General features: G+C 45.8%; 1 protein-coding gene across 6 annotated transcripts in view; it reads right to left on the reverse strand.

The window, feature by feature from the left end:
* Pdzd2 (PDZ domain containing 2) overlaps positions 1–12097 on the reverse strand; it is a 386938-nt gene that overhangs the window by 61956 nt on the left and 312885 nt on the right.

Genomic DNA, 12097 nt, shown 5'->3' on the forward strand with positions numbered 1-12097 from the left:
ATGCAAATTGCCACAGATAAATCAGAAATCCAAACCTGTTTCTAAGACATCTGTTTATGTCAGTGATGGACAGTGATATGTTCTTGAAATGTGGTTTTCAGGGCAATTTTGCCATTATGGATATATCGAAGAGTATAGTGTGAGGAAGACCCAGATGATCTAGACCAATCACTGGGTGGGGGTGGGGTGCTCTGGAGTCAGGAGACCAGCATACCGTACAATAGTTTACATTCACCTTTTAATAAAGACGCTAACTCTAGCTGGCGGTGGCGGGGCGTGCCTTTAACCCAGCCCCTGGGGGTCAGAGGCAGGCAGATCTGAGATTGATGCTCTAAAACAAGGACAAAAGTGTAGTATAGGAAATACACAAATGAGTAATATGGTCTGTTATAGTCAGGCACTATGTGGTTTAGTGACATACGTTGGATGCTTACATCAGTATCAATATATGTTGCAATGGAATGTCACTAAGCTGGAGTTTTTCAGCGCTGTTACGATCGTCTGCATGACATGCTCACCTCTGCATACGTAGCCCACCTGAAATGTTATGTGCTACATGTCCTACGAGAGTATATTTCCTTCAGTCAACCCGCACTGTTCTGTGTGCCTCACTCCTGATTCTGAACTGTCCAGGTCCTGGGGAAGTGTCCGTCAACCCAAACATCTGTAGGTATGTTTGGCATCTGATTCCAGGAAGTGATTGGGCCACGTCCCAAAGGCCACGGTGCCAGGTGTCCCAGAGATGCCAGCCATGCTACAATGTTCTCTAGTAGACTGGACAGGAGACTTGGGTACTAGAGACATGGCTCAGTCAGTGAAGGGCCTCTCACACAAGCCCTGGGACTTGACTTCCGATCTCCAGAACCCATGTAGAGAGCAGAGGGCGGTGGCCCGAGTCTATGTCCAGCATAAAAGGGTAGGAGGCAGGGGCTAGGGATTTGAACAAGGGTCAGGGTGTGCAGAGATGGGCGGGTCTCTGGAGCTTTTTGAGGAACAGTGTCTCAAATATTAATGTGAATGAGAAACCGCTCAGTAGTCAGGGCACTTCCCCTTCCTCCAGATGACCCGAGTTTCATTCCTAGCACCTACGTTTGTGGTCTCATAGCCTGTAACTCCAGATCCAGTGAAACTAGCACCATCTTCTGGCCTCTGTATATACACATGAATATAACAGGTAATAAGAATAAGAATAAATCCTGACAATCCCTGCCCCCCAAAAAAGGCGGAGCTATATTGAGGAAGACACCCAACATCAACCTCTGGCCTCTACAAGCATGCACTCATGTGTGAGCCTTCATGCATGCACACATGTGTGAACCTTCATGTATGCACACATGTGTGAGCTTGCATGCATCCATACATGTGTAAGCCTTCAAGCATGCACTCATGTATAAGCCTTCATGTATGCACATGTACACACACTTGCATGAAATTTACATCCCCCACTAAATTCAAGGAAGGATAAATTTAAAGGTTATTAACTATATCAAATAATATGTTCCCCTTTGGAATTTTATTTTCCTTTTGGTAATATTGATATGAGGGGGGAAAAGCCTCCCATTAAAATAGATAAGCTTCATGCTAAGAACTGTACACAAAGTTGCGAAGGACATGTCTAATGCAGTGTATAAATTACAAAAGGCATTTAGAGCTATACCCCAAGTGAATTATCTTTTATGAGGTGATTATTTATATCAGCTTTACATATTATCTGTATGTTTGAAAATTCCCTTTCTTCTTTAAAGCATCTTCTCAAGGGTCAGAGAATAAAGAGATGCGGGCAAAGTTTTGGAAGGGGCATTGGGAAGGAAAATGAATCCTGTTGTGGTCAACAGTGATAACACATTTGGCTCACTAATTTACAATGTCTGGGACTGGTGGGTGTTCAGGGTTAGATCATGAAGGGAATCCTGAGGGTTATTTTACAGGTTCTCCTGGCCTCGATGAAAACCCAGTAAAAAGAACCATCTAGAGGGCTGGAGAGATGGCTCAGCGGTTAGGAGCATTGACTGCTCTTCCCCAGAGGTCCTGAGTTCAAATCCCAGCAGCAACATGGTAGCTCAAAACCATGTGTAATGAGATCTGTTGCCCTCTTCTGGTGTGTCTGAAGACAGCTACAGTGTACTTGTATATATAAAATAAATAAATCTTAAAATAAAAAAAGAGTTGCCTTGGTCATGGTGTCTGTTCACAGAAGTAAAACCCTAAGATGCTAGGAAACTGCTTCGTCCACCCTAAGACACTACAGCTAAAGCAATGATATGATATATATATATATATATATATACATATATATATATATATACATATATATATATATACATATATATATATACACACACACACACACACACACACACACACACACACACACACACGAACAGTGAACATGTACAAGTGTGTGTGGCTCATTCACTATCATTTTTTCCTACCATTTTTTTTTTTTTTTTTTTTTTTTTTACTGGTGGCTAAAACAAGAATGGTTCTAGACACACCACAAAGCACTTTAAAGGCTGAACCATTGAGATGAAGACAGGAGTGAAGACTTATGTCAGAACTTCCTGGAAGTGTTCGCATAGGTATGTTAGTTCCTTTTGTGTTACCAAGACAGGATGCTACAGGGCTGGTCTGTATAAAGCAAACCTTGCTGGGCGTGGGAGTTACACAGCTATAATCCCAGCACTCCCTAGGTGGAGACAGGGGGAGCCAGAGTTCAAGGTCCTCCTCGGTTTTGTAGTTATATTTCTTGTATTTTGGATGCTGGAGAATCCAATGTTGGGAGCAGATACCTGGTGAAGGGGCCTTGCTGTGTCACTCCCAGGGCAAAAGACCTAAGGGCCAACCTACCCCTCTGAAGGTCCATTCGTAGTAAACATCCTGGTGCAAATGACAAGGTCCTAGGAAGGTTTAAGTACCTCTCCTCAGGACTGCCCTCCCAAACCACACAGGGGGCTAAGTTTCCAACACAGGCTTTATTTAAATCAAAGCAAAGTGGTTCTGTTTCCACAGGACCGTTTCCTCCCCAACAGAAGACTGGTTTGTCACAGTACATGGCTCGGAACTCAGTGATCAGGAAGTGGGCTGTGGAGACATTAGCTGCAGGTTCTAGCAGGAAGCAGTGCACAAAGTGCACTTTTGACTACAATGAGCCTCCCCTCAGTCCTGTGCGACGGTCAATAGACAATAGTCTGGAAATGCCTGTGCTAAGAGAATCCTTGTGCTGGGCCCATTCCCTCCCCCAAATTCACAGAACAAAGGACCCTGATCTGAAAATAACATTCGTAGCTGTTCTAGAAGGAAATGAGCTTCTCCTGTTCTTCTGGAAGGCCTCGGTTCAGCCCAGCAGTGAATAGGGTCTACCATCATGAGCAGTTACTAATGCAAGGCCATGCTACTACACTCTTGGAATCTAATAGAACTTTCCAGACCCTACTCCAGACCTTCGTCTATCCTACAGTCTGTGAAATTCTCTCCTAGTGAAAATGCAGTTTTAGCTTCAGGTTTTGCAGGAATGAAGGTGGGCAGAGAACCCAGCTATGAGGCACACATCCTGGTTGCGGCATTTTATTTGTGATATATGCCAACTCCTTGTGGGCCTCAGTGCTCCCATCTGAGATATGGGGCCGCAGGGGAGATTTCTGATTTATGGAGGCAGCATGCGGAATCCTAAATGAGGATTAGAGAAGGCTGAGCAGCAACCCACTTTGCATAGAGACCCCGCCCCCTAGCTCAAGGGCGCATGGAAGATCTGTGGTCCTGAGCACGCAGGGAAAGGCTGAACAGAGGGACAGATTCACGGGGCAAAGTGAGGGTTGCAGGCATCTGCTGTGGGCTGATTCTGAGGGAGATTCCTAAGGGCGAGAGATGACTAAGTCAAACTTGGTGTGAGTGAGAGTCACTGGATAGCTCGCACAGTGCTAAAGACCAAGGCTTAAGGAGGCAATGCAGGGGCACCTCTGGAATGAGCCACTGCCCTACCTCAAAGGGAAGTGGCTTGGAAGGAGGCTGGACCCTGCAGTGTTTAGGGTCTTCAGTTCTCCTGTGCCCTCCACCCTCCATCCCCCAATTCTCCTGAGATAGAAAGGAGGAAAACAGAAGCTTCTCAGGTGCCTACCAGACAAAAGGGAGGGAGGTTCATTAGTGTGCATGTGACTTTAGGAATATATACCTTTTAATCAGCAGTTCTGGAACCCGTCCCACTCAATGGATAACCACACACACAGGAAACGTGTGCCAAATACTGCGGGTGACAGCATATATTATGCCCATGATACATTAATGGAGTGCTGATGTCTGAGGCTGTCCCTTCATTATGGAAGTGGAAATAACTGCATTTACTTTGAAGGGGATAAGATTAGTTTGTAACAGTTGTCTAGGGGTAACGTGAGGACTCAGTGAATGTACTAGCAGGGGCCTAATGGGGATCTCGAGGGTGGTGGAGGGAAGGTTTCCTTGAAAGAACAAAACAAAACACACACAGTTTAGGCTCCTCCTCTCAAGGTAGGCTTCAGAGTATCTCTAGATTTGAAGGCTCACGTTGGCATGACAAGTTCTAGGCTCTAGGCTCGGCTTAGTCTCATGCCCAGAAAGTTAGTAGGTTTAATACGAGAATAAGTAGAGACAGAGGAGTCCAAAGAGAAGCCGCCATGTTTGGGGATTGAATGTGGGGGTGGGGCTTGTTTTGTTTTGTTTTGTTTTGTTTTAAACAAAACCTCAATTGTTCAATTTTAACAATGAAGACTTGGGAGCCAGATGCTGGGGTGAAGCCCGCTAGCTCAGAGAGGCAGAGAAAGCACCTAGCTGACCTTCCTCCTCAGCTGGTGTCCCAGAAGCAATGCCCATCTCTCACACAATCCCAAAAAAACCCCAACAACAATAACAATAACAACAAACTCCTTCAAACTGAATGTCCCTCCCTCCTACTTCTGGGGTCTCTCCCTCCATTCTCCCGCCTTTCTCTTACTCTCTTTTATTTTTTTTCTTAATAATCCTATATTGATTTCTTGTCAGCTGGTTGTTTTGCTCTACCTCTTAACCTATAGTTGACATTATTTAATCCTGTCTACAGTATTCAAGCACAAAGCTCTTGAGTTAAACGAAGGCTGAGCCACACCACAACGAGAAACAGGTTTTTCCAGTAAATAGCGTAACTTCAGGGTTCACAGTCTGGTCAACTGTCCTGCAACCAAGGCTGCTATCAAGTTACCGCAAACTAAAGCTCAGAAGGCCGAGGTCATTGTAAGTGAGTTCCTGAAACACATAGGTAGAACAGGCTGGCTTGCATCCCATGACCTGAAAACACACTGTGGACTTCCGTCAGAGTAGTGGCAGTAGAGAAGAAAAACCAAAAGAAGACATGAGGATTAGCTACCGGAAAGAGGACATTTTCTTTGAAGACAAGATGAGCTCTGAGAGAACAGACTGAATAGTGGTGAGAGGAAGTTTGGGCTAAGGGACTGGGGTGCTCCAGTGCCAATCTAAGGGAGGAGGTGCTCCAGTGCCAGTCTGAGGGAGGAGGTGCTCCAGTGCCAGTCTGAGGGAGGAGGTGCTTCAGTGCATCTTAAGCCCTGGGACACTCACTCCAGTAATTCCTAGGTTTGAGAAAAATCAAGATCTAAGGAGTCTAACGGAGGACTGGGAGTGCTTCCTGGTGGAGCACTGTCCTGGGTTCTATCCCTAGCACTTTCAAAACAAAACAAACAATAGAGAAGAAAGAATGGGATCCCAGACCCAGAAATGAGGTGCGATTTTCCAAAAGTAGAGGTGAAGGGCTTTTAGGAGGAGGCTTTGGGAAAAGCATATCAGGGCTCGGAGAGTGTAGATTTGCAGGTGTGCTACGAAGATGACGGGAAAACAACCTCTTGAGAAAATTGGGAAGAGACAGTTACTTGACACTGGAAACAGCCCAAGAATGGCACGAAACCATAACTTCAAAGGTAGTAACAGGATAGGGGGAGCCAGCAGGACGCCTCTGGGGCAGAACCTTAGGTTGGTAGACAGGGACTATTTCTTGGATGGTGACTGCCTCTCAACTGATCGTGATGTTCAAAAAAAAAAAAAAAAAAACCAAAAACATTTGAACAATGGCTACTCTGTCAAAGAGTGGGCTCGTTCATTCCTTCTCCACAAAAACGGGCCCTACAGGACAGAAAACCAGAAAACCAAAAATCAGAAGTAATATTTGAAGAAGCATCTCAATTTGGGCAAAGTAGGGCTGTGAAAGAAGAAAAGAATTTGAAGCAGAAGGTTTAAAAAAAAAAAAGAAGGAAAGAAAAGAAAAGAAAAATAAGGGCAAGGATACAAGACTCCAGAGGTAGCCGATTCCTGACTAAAAAACTTAGAGCAGAAAGCGATTCTGTCCAACCTTCGTGATGTTTAAATCCAAGGCAAGGTGAACCTCAGGGTGATGGGGGAGGGGCGCTGAGGGGAGGGGCTGAAGGACAGTCAGAGCAGGTCCAGCTCAGGATACTGCAGTCCCAGTAGATGAGGCAGGTGGGGCTGGGAGGCCTTCTGTCTTCCAGTCTCATTAACTGAAGAGTGGCTGTCAGTGTGGAAAATATGGCCCAGGCCTGAAAATCTGTGCTTCTCAGAACATGCAGGATCCATTAGAGGCACAGTCCACACTGGATGCAGGACAACAAAAACTGACGATTTGGTTTCAAAGCGTAAAACGCAAATACAAGAGCTTCAGGATTCAGACTAAAAGCATCTTATGAGAGACCAGGCTGATTCCCGCCAGCCTCACCTGGGAGGATATTCCACAGGGCTACAAACTCCAGACAACTCTACACTGACTGGCAGCTTTAAAAGAAGTCCACAACATTTTCATTTAAAAATAATACTTATTTTTATCTTGATCTTATATGTTAGTGTTTTGTCTGCAAGTAGGAAGTGTGCTGCATGGATGCCTGGTACCTTCTGGGGCAGGGAGAGGGCAATGGATTCCTTGATCCACCCCAGATGGCTGTTAGCTGCCATGTAGGTGCTGGGAACTGAACCCAGGGCCTCTGGAGGAGCAAGTGGATATATTTAACCACTGAGCTATTTCTCCAACCCTCTTGTACATTTTCATCCTCAACATTTCCTTACACGGTATTACTAAACCTCTCTTCCAACCAAAAGGGACGTAATTCTCCACTGGTCTTTTGATTTCTTGTAAGGTGTGTGAACAGAGCCATAGACTGGGTTTTACCCTGGGTGAACCGACTAGAAATTGGAGATAGTGTCCCAAGAGGAAGATGTAGGTTTGTTTACTATGCAGTAAAAGAAAGGTAATGTCTCTCACTCAACATGGGCAATCAGACTTGCTTCAAGCCCATAATGAAAGACTGCAGTTGTCTGTGTTCAGGACCCGTTGGGGTGATGAGAGTCTGTGGTGTGTCCATCTCTCTAAGCCCTTCTGAGCTATAGGACTTAGAGAGGGGAAGGGAACTGATACAACTAGAAAACCCTGACCTGCGACTGAATCCTACACCCTAGGCCGGAGAAAGCCAAAACCCAGCTGTGCTACCTTTAGTGAGAGTCAAAATTCAGCAAAATCACTTGATTTCTGAAGAAAACACTTTCAAGACGAAGAAGAACATGTCAGACTTTTTTTTTTTTTTTTGGTTCTTTTTTTCGGAGCTGGGGACCGAACCCAGGGCCTTGCGCTTCCTAGGTAAGCGCTCTACCACTGAGCTAAATCCCCAGCCCCCATGTCAGACATTTTAACAGTTCTTGAAATCGTCCTGGGAAAAACAAAGTTCCAGGAACAAGATTTTATCTGGAACAAACACCATCTATAGCTTAGAGTTTGTCCCCCATTTAAATGTCAAGGTGCAGGACCGATAACAGGAAGCAGTTATCGGCTCGTTGCCGTCTCACTGGAAAGCTACGAACACGTGAGATCTGGTGTCACATCCGATGTCGTTGGAACTGAAGAAGCCGGGAGTGTTTCAGTGGGAAGCAATCTAGTGCATAGATGTTAGAAAAATCATCTTTTTTTCCCTGACCACCGCATCAAGAATCTTATTAGCTAGGATGGAGAAAAATAAGATATAGGAGAAAACAAGGAAGGCCATTAATTAAAACAAAACAAAACAAAAACCTCAAAATGTCAAGGAAGTTTAAATTTAGATGACAATAACTTTCAATGGATTCTTAATTTTCTTAGGTTACAACCTGAAGGGATTTAGGTAAGCTGGCGCTCAGTTGGTTATTATGATGCATTGACAGTTTTCCTCACCGTGGAACTGCTAAAAAGCATTACTTTGAATAAGCCAGTCCATGGATGCCGAGATGTCATTTGTGGGAGCAGAGGAAGCGACTCAGTGTTCCCCGGGAGTTGGCTCCGGAGCCCATGCTAAGGTCTGTTATTTCGTGGTGCTCTGTAGCTGCCGGTCAAAAGCACTCAAGAGATCGCCTGAAACACACTATGATTCATCTAACATTTGGCTCCTGTGGCCCGACAAACAAACAGTATGACCTTTATCTCTGACTTTCCCACTGCACAAGCATATCTGGTCCCAAGGAAAACCTCAGGAGAAATGGTCACTCTTAGTCCACACTGGGCGTTTTACTGTTCCCAACACTTAGAAAAAAGGAAGGAAAAAAAAAAAAAAAAGCAAAAGGAATCTGCAGATGTGACAGAGCACAGCTCAGCTTGCATCCCCGGGGAAGCTGGGTTGGTCACCCACTGGTCAGGCTCCATAGGACAGAGCAATGTGACTTCCCTTTCATGCTTCAGTCACAGGAAGATGGCTTTTAGGCTGCTAAATGAAGCCCATTTTTCCAAATCTCTGGGGCAGATGTGTGAGTGACTGAAAGAGAACTAGATGGCCTTTAGAGAGGCCAGGCTAGAAAGGAATAACTATTCATACAGAGGGAGTCAGAGCAACTACACAGACAGACAGACACACACACACACAAGTGCATGCACAGACATACACACACAGAGGCACACATACACAGATACAGATATACGCAATCAGACACTCATATACACACAGACACACACAAATGAATGCACACACATGGATCAATACACGCACATAAATGCATGCGCATACACAGACACACACAATCACACACATATATACATACACAAATGTATGCACATACATAAACACATGCACAGATACATACATACACACAGACACACACTTATAGACACATGAATACACATATGCATGCACATACACATACTGACACACAACAGGCACAAACACATGAATGCACACACACACATACAGACACACAGACACACACGCACACACACACACGCACACGCACACACACACACACACACACACACACACACTCACACTCACAATTTAATCAGCACCAAGTGGCACGGAGCCTGTGACTTACATGCAGAGATTACAAACTCTGCCACACTGCTGGGCCGTTGCTTTCCCAAGAGAATAGCTTGGGACTAAAGAGAAAAGCAGTAGGCATGGAGAGACCAATTTGTTATCTCTGCGTGCTTTGGTCCATGCAGAGGATAGGAAGTGTACACAGCTCAGAAACCCTCAGAGGCAGCAGGGGAGGAGCCGATGTCCTCGGAGACATCCAGGCTGTGACTCTGCACGTGAAATAACACTGCCCTTGTTCTGTCTGAGACTGTTTGCAGTTTCCACCCATTCATCACCCCCTTTCTCCCACACCACACTGGGAAGTCTGAAGGGGTTTGAAGGATTGTATTAGGCATTATTTAGATGATTTTATACCTACAGATTAAGGAAGTTTCTTGGTCCCACAGAAAGCTGCTGTGATATACCTTTCGGACCCCTGGAATGTCATCAGTCATTAGCCTCTGCGTGACCTGCTCGAAAAGAGGAGTATCCTCAGGGACACTGACTTCTTTAAGTACAAATGTGAGTGTGTGGATGGCAGGAGGACTTGCATGTCCCTTAGTGCAGAATTCAAACGGTGACAGACAAGTATGCAACATACTCAACCAAAAAAGCTCTGCTCACGGCCTGCAGTGTCCCTAGGACCCCGTGGGTGAGAAAGCCATGGGTCTAGAGCTCTTCTCTAGATTTACAGACTGGGAAGAGAAGGGGGTCACTAAGGATCACTCCTCAGCTGGAGCTGGTGGGCAGCTTTGGCCTGACAGATCCCTGACAGCACAACCCAGATAACTTTACTCCGAACAATAGAACAATGTGAATCTCTGTCTCTCTCTGTCTCTCTCTGTCTCTGTCTCTCTCTCTGTCTCTCTCTCTCTGTTATATATACACAGAAAAATCTCAAGAAGGTCAAAAGCATGATAGAAGGGCTGATTTAAGAAAAGATAAGAAAAGAAAGAATAGACTAGGCAGAAGGTGGGCCCTGGATTCAATCCTTAGCATTGCAAAGTAAGTAAACAAAGAAACCAATATATCAGCAAATGGCTTGTGAGGGGGGCAAGCAGGAGGTGTGGGAGGGGCAAGCAGGGGGTATGGGAGGGGCAAGCAGGGGGTGTGGGAGGGGCAAGCAGGAGGTGTGGCAGGAAAATTGTGGATGAAGCTGTGAAAGGTCTCTAAGCCAGCAGTACCAGTTCATGTAAACACACTCCCTTGGATTGTGATACTAGACAAAACTTGTTCTGACTGGCCATGATCCCAGGAAGGCTTAGGTAAAGAGAAGAGCATCATTGTGGTTGGCTCTGGTTTACTGTTAAGTTCTACACATAGTATCCTGAGGGTCTTTAGCTGATCAACATGAGCTCTGAATTCTTTGTTTCTGGGAGTTCTGAGTTCACATGGCTTACTTAGGCCTCATAGTCCTAAAGGCATATCTTTACGAATCTGACAAGAAACTGTAGATGTGCTCGGCAGAGCCCACAGGAAACAGCAGGAGAGGCAGGCACCAGCCCACCAACTATCACCCACGGAGGGGCTCAAACTTCTACTGGAGGCTGAACATTGCTCAACACTGGATCCTTGGTTTCTCGGAGCACTGGCAAGACCTTTGGCTTGTTTACTGCCCATGGCTGCTTTAACACTACAAGGGCAGAGCTGAGGAACAGAGACTGGTCATCAAAGCTGGAAGCAGCAGCCACGTGGCATTCATAGTTGTTGACCCTTCATCTCAAGGCCTAGTCATACTCTGCTCCCCTCCCCCATCTCTTCACCTAAAGTTATAAAGAAACTTGAGCATCTGTCAGAAACGTGCCTCGGCAAGTAGAGGCAGGAAGCGATGAGTAGAGATAGCCAAGGACTCATCTACACCGCCTGCTTTTACCATTTGAAAACAGCACCAAGGAGAGCCACGTGAAATAACCGAGTCTATGCATCTTAAAGAAGGGTGCTTGCTATGCATTAGGGGGCTTTTCGGCAACGTGATGGTTGGTTTCAGGTCAGGCTGCTTTACCAACAAGCATGTTGGAAAGAATGGAGAGGACACATTCTTGGTCCCTTATGTTAACCTTGGTGGTGACGAAAGGAAAGAAAATGGCTTAGGGACAAAGGAAGGAGAGGTAGCCTGGAGTTTCTTGGGAGGCAGAGGATTCACAGGGAGTCCCCAGGAGGGAGTATGGAGCAGTTGAGAGTAGTCATTCAAGGATAGGAAGCAGCCAATGAGAAAGAGGCCATGACTGGAGGGGTCAAAGGTGAACAGGACCCTGTTTACAAAATCATTCGGGAGGGGCCCTGCCTTCAGATGCAGCATCAACCAAGGAAAGGAAACTCCATCCCCCCTCTCTCTCTCCAAGGGACCGCTGCATTAAGAACTCAGCCACTCACATGGCAGGCTGGCTCCTTCCACTGACCACCTTTCCTGGCTTCAGTCTCTACCTTCCTGGTTTCTTGGCATGGGCTCTTGTTACTTCTCAGCAGGACCACCAAAGAGCTCCACACCTATCTGCCTACCTGCAAATTTTTCCTTTCCCTCAATGCCCAAGGATCCCAATGCGGAAACTGTGTCTGTCACTCAACTACAAAGCCAGCTACAATTCTCATAAAAGAAGTCCTAGTTCCTTAGTCTGGTTAAAGGCCCAGCCCGAGCATCTGGCTCAGTTGACTTCGTGTTACTCTTTGAACGGTGTGTGCTGTGCTTTTACGCTGGAATGCCACCCATTTCTGTGGGTGAAATTCCATGAAATAATCAAATGCTCTTCCACCTACCATGAAAACCT

Source organism: Rattus norvegicus, chromosome 2 (assembly GCF_021556685.1).
Source record: "Rattus norvegicus strain SHRSP/BbbUtx chromosome 2, alternate assembly SHRSP_T2T, whole genome shotgun sequence".
NCBI classification, from domain to species: Eukaryota; Metazoa; Chordata; class Mammalia; order Rodentia; family Muridae; genus Rattus; species Rattus norvegicus.